Genomic DNA, 11748 nt, shown 5'->3' with positions numbered 1-11748 from the left:
AACTAACAAGGCATATGTCAACTGTTGCAGTGCAGAACAGTTTTAGGAGGGACGTGCAGAGAAATCTTCAATACCTTAGTGAGGAGTAACTAATCTTTGTGTCCTACCTAGTAAGACATGTGTGAGTCCAACCTGACCGTTTCCTGTCTGGTTCCAAGCTTTCCTTGTTGTTCTCTGTGTATTCCAATTTGTGTGTGTGCATGCGTGTGTGTGTGTGTGTGTGTGTGTGTGTGTGTGTTTTGGGGTGGGGGGTTCCTGAGTGACCCTGTTGGTCATTGCAATATAGGGTGGAGATCCAAAGTTGGAACTAAGTGAGGACCAGAGAAAGCTCCTCTCCCTAGTCCTGAAGGAAGCTTACTGTTCCGATGACCTTGGATCCTGCAAGGAAGGGTTTGGACTTCTTCCATCTCATGTGGTAGATCTAAATGGGGGTGTATGACCTCAGGGTTCTTGGCCTCCGAAGGCATTCCAGTTGCCCGTGGTCTCCTAGGCAGTTGGGATGTTGTCCTTGGTGCCCATACTGATAGTCCTTGATCTCACTTGCTTCCAACACCCACTTCATTTTCCTGAAATGTCTCTTGGGTGGATTAAGCATCTGATACTCTTGTCCCCAATTTACAGATGAGGAAAGAAGTGTTAAGGCCCAGGCAGCAGTGGGGCTGGCCACGCCTTGCCTCATGCCAGCTGGGACAGGTGGTAGGGCTGGGCCTGCATGGGGCAGGGACAGAGCCTCCCCCTGGAAGAGGGATACTGTGTGATGCTGAGGGACAGAAGGAGAGTGGGAAGCAAGAGACCTAAGAGATGCTCCAAAGGGTCTTTCCAGATGTGTTTATGGCAGAGAAACCCAGTGCAAGCAGTTCTACCTCAACAGGCATGATTTGTTGCGGTGAGGTGTACTGATAATGGTAGCAAAGAGCCTCTCATTTTGGGGGAAGATTTGGGCTTCTCATGCTCTGCCAGTTCCCCAGGTGACAAGGGGTAGTGGAGGAGGCAGGATTTGGGGACACGTCACATCTCTTTTCTGCTATAGTCAAGAAATCTATTTATTTAGTTACATTTCCTTTGGAGTTTGGCTTCTCCCTGGAGGAAATTTTTCTCTTCTCTTCTGTTTTCTTCCTTTCCCAAGGATTGGGTTTAGGACTTGGGTTTAGGGCATCAAAATGACAATATTAATAATAGTAATAATAATAATGCTAATACTCACATAGGGCCTTGTCTTCTCTTAAGTTTTGTGGCCCATGTCACATGGGTCACTTCAGGAAGCTCTGTGGCTAGCTTTTGTTTTCTTCACGCCTGCCCAAAGGGTTTGCGATCTGGGTCTTGGAAAATCTTTTACATCATCATGGGAAATGGCATATCTTCTCTATCTTCAAGGCACAATAAAGGGTGCCTCACCAAGAATAGTTCTCTCTGCTTGGACAGCACTGTGAAAGTGTTAAGTAGTCGACTCCAGGGCTAGCCAGCTGTGGCCCCCTGGACTAAGTCTTGTTGGCTGCCTGCTATGCCCTCTGAAGTATTATAAGGCACATAGTCACACCAGTCCATTGTTGCCTCATCTGTGACTGCTCTCTCATTGCAGTGGCAGAATTCAGTCCTGGAGAAAGAGACGGAAATACAGGACAGCCAAGCCCTATACCTAAGGGTGTAGCATTTGTGGGTCCAGTCAGCTGCAGATGACAAACATTGGGGGGAAACATTGTTCCTGCCTGGAGCGTGTTGACGTTATTTGTTTGTTTGTTTGTTTGCATTTGTTCCCTAAACAATATGCTAGCCAGCTATTCATAGCACTTATATTGTATTAGGCATTAGAAGGAATTTAGAGATGATTTAAAGTGTAAGGGAAGATGTACTTGGGTTCAGTGCAAACATCTTGTATTTTACATATGGGACTTGAGCACATGTGGATTTTGATCTCTCTGGGGTCACTGGAACCGGTCCTTAGATACAGGGAGAATGATTGTGTCTGTCACATTGCCCTTAATGGAAAAAATGTGTCCTCCTCTATACCAGTCGACTTTGATCTTCCACTCTTTTTTCCATTAATTCCTGGTATATGTATGCTTGTGAACAAGCTCATTTGCATACTCATCCATGAAGTGTTTTGGGCCAGCACATACACTTCTTATCTTTAAGGAGTGAGAGTAATGTGATAAGAGACACACAGCCTGACGGGTGGCACCCATGAAGGGCAGTGTTTAGGAAGCTGACAGCGAGAGAAGGTCAGGGAAACCCATACAGAGATAGAAACACTTGGGAAATGTATAAAAATGGAGCCCGATCAATTGGCTGTGGTGCTTTGACTCCTCAGGCATGGGGAGAGGGCTGGGTGGAGAAGTGTGCACCTGTGGTGAAGCCAGAAGTCAGCTGGGGCATGGGTTTGGGGAGGACAAAGGAGGCAAGGCTCCCAGGCACACTCAGCATGGAAAGGACTGATATGTGTCTTTGTCCTCTGTGACAATGAGCTCCAAGAAGCATCTTTGGGGCATTGTGTACCTGGTTGGCTTCAACAGACTAGAGGGTACCCCCATGGTGACTCCCCCTCTGCAGGTGGTTTTTAAGTGGCATGGTTTGGACTCGGGAAACTCATCCATGACCCCTCAGCATTATTTCATCCACTTGGAACTGACTCCTCTCCCAAGTCCAAATGATGAGGTCATCAGAATTCCCTAAGACATGATTCCCATTTCCACAGTGAGGTTCAGATGGCATTTGGGAGGCTGGCCAGGGTCGAGTCTGAAGCATTCCACAGGTGGTCTAGGTGAGTCCCAGAGGAGGTACTGAGTCCTCTCTTCAGGGCTGTGAGCCCAGGGCTAAGCATTTCCCAAGATGGCTACTGGTCAGCTTTGCCTGCTGACCACCTTTGTAGCCCGTGACTGCCCAGGGAGGGTCCAGGGTTTGTGCATTAATCCTTGACAGACTCTAAGCTCTGTGGTTTTTCATCTGTGAAATGAGGGTCATTATAACAGCCACTCGTTAGGAGTATTTTAAGTATTTGTGAGTTAATCACATATACAGCAACTGCCTGGTAACACATGTGCACTAAGTAAAGTGCTATGTAATTAAATTACTGTCAAGAGAGGCATTTTCTCCAAAGGATATGGAAGGTTTTACCATCAAAAAAATCAAAGCAAATGTTTTTTCCTGCCGAGTTTCTCACTTGCCGGCCCTAAGCTGCCACCGTGCGCTACATTTTACATAATGTCAGAGTCCACCTGAACTTGGCTGCCAGCGCTGTTTTCAGCACAAACACATGTTAAGACACATGATGAAGAAGATGTTTTGAAAGGAGCTGGTGATGTTTTGCTGAGTGCCACGGCCTGCTAGGCCCTGGAGACAGACATGCAGGTGGACAGGACACAGTCCTGGCCTCATGGAGTCACACAGCAAGTATCAAGAGCTGTGGGCTCCCTGCTCCTTCACAGTGCCGGGCCCTTGGCATGGTTGGTCTGTCCCTCCCAGTGACTTCCCATTAGGCATCATCATTAATCCCATTGAGTGACCGCTCATATCCAGCCACTGTGTGGTGCACACAGCAAGCCAAGTGTTCAGCCTAGGTGGCGAGACTCCAGTGCTTGGAAGCTCCACTCTCTTCCCAGGCCAGTGTAGACCAGCTTGGATGGAGACAGAACAGCCTGCTGGTGCCTGGGCCCCAGATGCTAGTGGGCACAGGGACATATCTGCCACCCCACGGGAGCTGCCAGCATTCTGTGTAGTGCTTTCCTGAGACCACCCAGTGCTGTCTCTGTTCCTGGGACTTTTAGAAACAGGTATGCCTTCTCCTTTTGTCCTCTCAAAGAGCCAGCCTGGATTCTTTCGTCATCCTCCTCCTCCTCTTGGGTCTCTGTAGCAGATTTCTAAAGTCAGAGGAGGAGTTGAGTGCTCCTGAGAACAGATCTGTGAAAGAGAGTGCCTTCCCTGCCAGTGTTTAAACACAAAGTCTGGGAGACTGGGGCCCTCATACTCCAGTCAGCTCATTCTCTCTCTCTCTCTCTCTCTCTCTCTCTATCTTCAAAAAAGATCTTGTGAAATACAAATACCCACCTCTGCAAAGGCCAGGCGGTGCTTCCTGAGGTCACCTTTCAGACTTCATGTGTGTCTTGTTTGTCATTTTTCTGAATGTTTTCAGATGAAGGAACTTGACCTTTACCCCACGAAGCACTGTATTTTAAAGTTTTGCTGTGGTTGGTTGTTTGCCTGTGTGAGTCTTTCTGCCTTATTGCCTATTATTAAACCTCCTTCTTTTCTTTTCTTTTTTTGAGATTTATTTTATTTTTAGTGGAAAGTCAGATAGACAGAGAGGAGGAGAGACAGAGAGAAAGATCTTCCATCTGATGATTCACTCACCAAGTGAGCACAACGGCTGGTGCTGCGCCAATCCGAAGCCAGGATCCAGGAACTTCTTCCAGGTCTCTCACATGGGTGCAGAGTTCCAAGGCTTTGGGCCGTCCTCGACTGCTTTCCCAGGCCACAAGCAGGGAGCTGAATGGGAAACGGGGACACCAGGGTTAGAACGGACATGTTCAAGTTGAGGATTTTAGCTGCTAGGCCATGCAGCCAGGCCAACTTCTTTCTTTCTTTCTTTCTTTCTTTCTTTCTTTCTTTCTTTCTTTCTTTTCTTTCTTTTCTTTCTTTTCTTTCTTTCTTTCTTTTCTTTCTTTTCTTTCTTTTCTTTCTTTTCTTTCTTTTCTTTCTTTTCTTTCTTCCTTCCTTCCTTCCTTTTCTTTTCTTTCTTTTCTTTCTTTTCTTTTCTTTCTTCCTTCCTTCCTTCCTTTTCTTTTCTTTTCTTTTCTTTTCTTTTCTTTTCTTTTCTTTTCTTTTCTTTTCTTTTCTTTTCCTTTCCTTTCCTTTCCTTTCCTTTCCTTTCCTTTCCTTTCCTTTCCTTTCCTTTCCTTTCCTTTCCTTTCCTTTTGCTTCCTCTTTCCCAGCACCCAGTAGTCTGACCCTGCCTGCTCCTCTGAGACTTATGGAACAGGAACCACTAACATTCCCTTTCCCCTCCAAGAGGCAGGATTGAGCTGGTACCTTGGACTGAGGCTTTGCAAAGAGAGAGCTTAAGTTCCTTGGCACTGGGGTGTGTGGGGGGTGTCTTGTAAGCCCTCATGGCTGTGACAGTGGCTGAGCAGAGGGGGACAGACTAGAGTAAGCAGTTGTCCTCAGCATGGGTCAAGAGAAAGTGAGGTGTGTTCCTTCCTTCCTTCCTTCCTTCATTCATTTTTTCATTTATTCTTTTACCTACCACCCCATTTCCTTTTCATTTTTTTCTTGTTCTTTTTGTCCACCTGCCCCCACTTATCTATCACCCACTCATCCATCCATCTATCCACCCAGCTAGCCAGTCAGCTACACTCCAATGTCCTTCAATGTCTACCTGCCCATCTAGCCCACCTAACTTCGCCCTACCTCTCCACCCCTGCCTACATTTTGTAGGCACTGGGCCCCCTCTGTGAGTCAGACATCACAGTGAGTGTTAGAGACTTAGAAACCTGGTGAGCACGGCGCCTGCCTTTGTGGATTAGACCATCCAAAAGGGAGAGAGGCTGCAGACCATTCAGTAAAGAAAGGACATGTTCTAGGACTCCGATAGACTCTTTGGAGAAAACAGTGAGAGGGGCAGTCATTTGAACCGAGACCTGAGGGATGCAGAGGAGAGAGAGGGCAGTTGAACAAGCGCTCCAGTTAGAAACAATGATTGGGAGAAGGAGAAAGTGGTTTCTGCTTGGTTGAACTCTCAAGAGTTTATGGCAGTGGGGACCCCTACACTGGTGCATCAGTACACCTGTTCGCTCTCTCATGAACTCACACATGTATTCATGTGTCTGTTCATGGACTCATCAAGCATACATGTGAACATGCATCCAGGCATCCCCTTGCACAATCCATGCACCCACCTGCCTATCCGTGTCCCTATTCATCCGCTGGCAACTTGATGACTGGTACTTTACATATCAAGGTCAGAGACACACTGCGCTCTCTCACCTGATCTCTCGGCAGCTTACACAATCACTAAGCGCTGGTTTCCTCGTGGCAATGTTTTCTTCTTTTGGTTTTCACTTTGGCTTTCCTCTCCCTTCCTTGGCAGTTTGTTAGATATTACCACCTGCATCTTAAACCTAGCATACTGTGATCTGGGTTACTCTTCTTCCCCTACGGCTACCTTCCTCCAGATGTGCCCTTCGTCTGACTGGTGGGGCTGTCTTCTAGGTGTCACCCCTGGACACCTGGAGTCACCCTGTTTCCAGCCCGACCCACACTCCTCACACACCATAGATCCCAGGATCACGCTCAATCTGTATTCAAGGCCTTGCATCTCAAACCTACCTGCTTGTCACAACCCCAACTCTGTCAGGTTTCACCTGGATGACCACAGCAGCAGCTGGCTCTCTGGTCCATCTGCCTGTCCACCCACTCACTAACCGATCTACCTGTCCATCTATCATTTACCTGTCTGCCCATCCATCTGTCCATTCAAACGTTTGTCCATGTTTGTTTCCATACATATTCCCTTCCAGAGCCTTCTCTACTTGGGGCAAATGGATAGCTTAAAATCCCAAGTCAAATCATATGACTCTCCTAATTCACACTGTCCATCTACCAGGTGTGGGCTACCAATTCCTACTTGAATAGCTCTGTCTCCAGTTTTCCCTTATTCAACTATGTGTTCACTCTTTTTGCTTGCTGCCTTGAATGCTTTCTTACCTCAAGACCTTTTCTTACCTCAAGACCAGCTTTACCAGCTTTCTGGAACTTTTCTCCCTTCTTTTTTCCCTAGCTGAGTCCAGCTGAACTTTGATATTCTGGCATCAGTGTGTTTTTGTTTGGAAAGTCTTCCCATCCCTCAGCACAAAATAATGAGGGCTAAATTTTCTTTTTTTTGGGGGGGGGGGAGGAAGCAGGGGAGCAGGATACCCTGTTCTTGGTAGCACGCATCACAGATTTTTTAATTGTTTTATTTATATGAAAGTTAGAGTTAAGGTGTGTGTGTGTGTGTGTGTGTGTGTGTGTGTGTGTGTGTAAGAGAGTGAGAGAGAGAGAGAGGAGTGGTGGAGTCTCCCATGGGGGTGCAGGGGCCCAAGCACGAGAACCAGGCAGGCTTTCTGGTTTCCCCAGGCTCATTAGCAGGAAGTAGAGCGGCTGGGACTCTGACCAGCACCCATAGGGGATACCGGCACCACCACGCCTCCACAACAGTGGCCCCTGTCCCAGTTTTCAGATTTTCCGTGTATTTGTTATGTTAATTTAACATCTTCCCCATGAAGCTGCAGAAGGGACCATGTCATCAATGTGTCCCTGTCAACTCTCCCAGAGCCTAGCTTTCTGCTAATATTTGCTCAAATTAAAATGGAAATGTTCTCGGGCAGCTTGTATCTTACAGGGCTATTGTATACCCTGTAAAAATAATAAATAGCAGCTGCATACAAGTAACTGAGACAATAACAGTATCTAGCACAGAGTAGTCACTGTGCCAGGCATTGAGCCAAGTGCTTTGTTGGCCTCATGTCGTGTCCTCCCTCCAAAAGGGGATTTTGCTGTTTCTATACCCATTTAACAGGTGAGCATACCAAGGCACAAAGAGGCTACGCTCAGGTTGTCACAGATAGTGAGTGGCAGAAACACTAAACCCGGGTCTGCTGGGTTCGTGTGCTCACTCCTTGACCGCTGCCCTCCAGGGTTTGGCAGCAACAAATTCACAGTTGTGTGATGTGCACTCTTCCAGAGTGGACACTTGACAGCAGCAGGTGATGCTGGTTGGGCTTGTGGCAGGGAGGTAGACCAGATGACTCACAGCTGAGCTGGGGAAGATAGTGTATCTGCCTTTGGCTGGCATTGGGTAAGGAAGGTGACCTTGGTGTCTGCCCCCATATTTTCCTACTCCTCCTTCCCCCAGGTTCTAGAGCCAGAGTCCAGCTTTCAAATTGCAAGATAACAACCTAATTCAGTGACTTATCCGATTAGGCTTAAATGTATTTATTATGTGCTGAAACATATTCCAGTGAGCCCTGAAAACAAATCACAGGATTCTCCTGGGCTGAATTTCCAAGACCCACTGGAGCAAGTTCAAGAAAAGCCTAATGCACTTAGAGGAAAACAGAGCCAGGCCCTAATGCAATCAGTGTCCCTGCAAGGCAGGGCACCATCCCCCACAACCCTCCCCTGGAGTTCAGCAGGGTTGCGGTGTGGGGTGCTTATCCTGCAGGGCTGGGGCAACCTCCACCCTGAGGGTCATGGCATGTCCCTCCTTTCCCGCTGCTCTCCCTCCCAAGCTGGGGGGAGCTCCAGAGCTTTAGCAGTCCTCTATGGTCTTCAAGTAATATTTATTTCTCTGCTGGAGACTGAAACGATTTCGGTCAGCAGTTGTGCAAAATAAAGGAAATTATGAAAAAAATACCCCCAATCTTGCCCATATTTATGTTCGATGATCTATCTTTTTCACATTTTAAGAAAATGTTTTCGGAGTTCCCCAAGGAACACAGGGTGACAGCTCTGTTAGCCCGGCTTCTTTTCCTGTGCATTTTTAAATAAAACCAAAATGGTATAAAATTACACAGCTTAGGGCCCAGTGGCATAGCCTAGCGGCTAAAGTCCTCGCCTTGAACGTGCCGGGATCCCATGTGCACACCGGTTCTAATCCCGGCAGCTCCACTTCCCATCCAGCTCCCTGCCTGTGGCCTGGGAAAGCAGTTGAGGACGGCCCAAAGCTTTGGGACCCTGCACCTGTGTGGGAGACCTGTAAGAAGTTAGAAGTTCCTGGCTCCTGGCTCCGGATCAGCTCAGTACCAACCGTTGCGCTCACTTGGGGAGTGAACCATCGGATGGAAGATCTTTCTCTCTGTTTCTCCTCCTCTCTGTATATCTGCCTTTCTAATATAAATAAATAAATCTTTTTAAAAAATTACACAGCTTATTTGGCACTCTTTATCCCTCACTTAATTTATTTGACTGTTGTTATTAATTTGTTTTTGAAAAGACTGCTTTTCGAAGTCATACCTCACTTCTCCCTGTGAATATGATGAAGTTGTGTAGCTCCTGGCTTTTGGTTGTGTTATTCTGTTTTTTTTTTTAAATTTAAAGATCTATTTATTATGCATTTCTGAAAGGCAAGAGTTACACAGAGAGAAGGAAACACACAGAGCAGGAGGTCTGCTATGGGTTGGCTCATTCCCCAGATGGCTTCAGGGTGGGGCCAAGATAAACACCAGAGCCAAAAAACTTTATCCAGGTCATCCACTGATGGCATTGACTGAGCACCTGAACCAGCCTCTGCTGCTGTGCCTGGAACAATTCCAGGTAGTCAGTGCCAACATGGGATGCCAGTGCCCCAGGAAGGGGTTTAACTCACTGTTAAAACTTTTTTTTTGAGTGGTTATTTTTGCTATTTAACACTACTGCCCTGGTCATCTTTGCTTTTTTTTTTTCCCTTTATGTCTTCTTGTTCTACTTCTTTTAAAGATGACATGCTATTTTGCATGTTGAAAAGGAATTCTTTGGGAGGCAGGGAGACACAGGATGAGACACACAGAGAGGCAGAGAGATCTTCCTGCTGGTTCACTCCCCACGTACCTGCAGTAAGTTGCAGCTCCAGGAACTAGGAACTTCATTTAGGTTTCCCACAGCCGTGGCAGGAATGCAATTGCTGGGGCCATCTCCTGCTGCCTCCTGGGCCACACATTATCAGGAAGACGAAGTGCTGAGACACAAGGCAAAAAGACAAGAAATAAAATAAAAGAATAAACACACTGTTTCTTTTTTAAGTAGCAGAATAACATTATTTTTTTTTTACTTTTATTTTAAAAATATTTTTTTAATAGGGAGGAGTGTGAACGCAGTCCTCCACTAGCACAAATTAAGCTGGTGAGTTTCCCACATTTGGGGGAAATCGCAGGGCTCAGCACACCTGAGCGCAATGTGTGAGCCTCGCCCTGGGAGAGCCACCTTCATGATCATAGCATCTCCCCTGCCAGGTAAGTATTTTCAAGTAAATTTTAAAGAAATTGATTAATTGACTTGCACGAGTTCGAGGGAGAAAGAGAGAGGGAGAGGGAGAAGGAGAGGGGGGAGAGAGAGAGAGAGAGAGAGAGAGAGAGAGAGAGAGAGTGAGAGAGTGAGAGAGAGAGAGAGATTCATCTATCTGCTGGTTCTTTCTCCAGATGTGTACTACAGGCAGATGTGAGTCAGGCCTTGGTCAGGTTCCAGGAGCTTTTTCTGGGTCTCCCACAGGGGTCCAGCAACTAGGGCCCTCCTCTGCTGCTTTCCCAGGCCATTAGCACGAGCCAGATCAGAAGAGCAGCAACACAGACATGAATCATCACCCGTATGGAGTGCTGGCATTTCAAGAGGCATAAAGCATTACTTGCTATGCCAGAACATTGATCTCAGTTGTATTTCATTCTTCTTGAAAGTCTACTTATTATTTTTATTGGAAAGCCAGGTTTACAGAAAGACAAAGATCTTCCATCCACTGATTCACTTCCCAAATGGCCACAACAGCTTGTGCTGAGCCAGAGCCAGCAGCCTCTTCCAGATTTCCTACATGGGTGCAGGATCCCATGACTTTGGGCTGTCCTCCACTGCCTTGCCAGGGCATAAGCTGAGGGCTGGGTGGGAAGTAGAGCAGCACGGACATGAACTGGTACCCGTGAGGGATGCTGACACTTGCAGGTAGAGGATTGGCCTGTTGAGTCATGGTGCTGGCATCTGTGTTTTAGTCTTAAGAATTGGTTTAGCAAGGACATAAAATGAAGTTTGACACCCTAGCTGTAGGCAAATGCCTAGGTTGCCTTGTACCTAGGCAAGTGTTCTACTACCAGGAGAAAAGCCTGGTTGATGCCAAATTTGTGTGAACTATACCAATGTGCCAGCATGGTTGCCTATTGTATCTTTTTCCAAGTATGTCCGGGGCAGACACCGCGATGGTGGCAGTAGGGGTCTGGGAACCCACAAGCAAGTATATATGGGACTAAGCCAGGTGGCAGAGTCCCAGAACGGTATGCCACGCCGCTGGAAGATTGGCCTTGGGGACTTGTGTGTTCATGGACATTGGTGTGGGGTGGGTGGTTGTAGGTTGCTCAGAGAAGGATGTATGGGTGGGAGGACCAGTGAGGGAGAATGGTACAGGTGTGGAATGACTTCCGGGGAAATCCCACCAATTAGGTTTCTGCACTTGCAGGTGAATGAGGGGGCTAAGACTTAAGATCGTTTGGAGGAAGGAAACCAGAGGACCTTTCTGGGACAAACCAATGCACCCACCCCACATGGAAGACCTAAGTTGGGCTTATTGGTATAAACCACCACACACTGGTACACTGGACACTGACCTGACAGAGCTCAACCACAGTACTCACCAGTGAGTGTCAGAAGAGGGGATGGGGCCATGTTAGTCTGGGCCATGACTCCAATCAGCACATGAGAGAACTGTGTCTGGGGGTAGATTCTGTGAGGAGTATGTTGTTTCATCCCAGTAGGACTGTAATACCTGCTATTTTGCTCATGAGCAGGGGTTGGCAATAGGCCAAGCTAGGTAGAATCATAGAACTCACTGACACTCATAGGTACTGGAGTTGGGGACAGATCTGGCTGGTCCAGGCTATAGAGCCTATAGGTACACCCAAGGATTGGGTGTGGGGTGAGCCAGACCACACATCTACCAGCATACACAATGACCAAGACGAGTGGGGAGACTATGTTGGACAAAAGTCTAGCACCTGCTGGCTTGTATGAAACTAGGTCCGGGAGTGGGCCTGTTAGCAGAGC

General features: G+C 47.3%; 1 non-coding gene across 1 annotated transcript; it reads right to left on the bottom strand.

Moving 5' to 3' along the window:
- Nucleotides 1–9805: 9805 nt before the first annotated feature.
- Nucleotides 9806–9967, bottom strand: LOC118758058 (U1 spliceosomal RNA). The gene has a single exon (XR_004995513.2). It is a non-coding gene; the product is annotated as a U1 spliceosomal RNA (small nuclear RNA).
- Nucleotides 9968–11748: the final 1781 nt, after the last annotated feature.

Source organism: Ochotona princeps, chromosome 27 (genome assembly GCF_030435755.1).
Source record: "Ochotona princeps isolate mOchPri1 chromosome 27, mOchPri1.hap1, whole genome shotgun sequence".
Classification (NCBI taxonomy): Eukaryota; Metazoa; Chordata; class Mammalia; order Lagomorpha; family Ochotonidae; genus Ochotona; species Ochotona princeps.
This window is presented reverse-complemented; position numbering and strand designations above follow the sequence as displayed.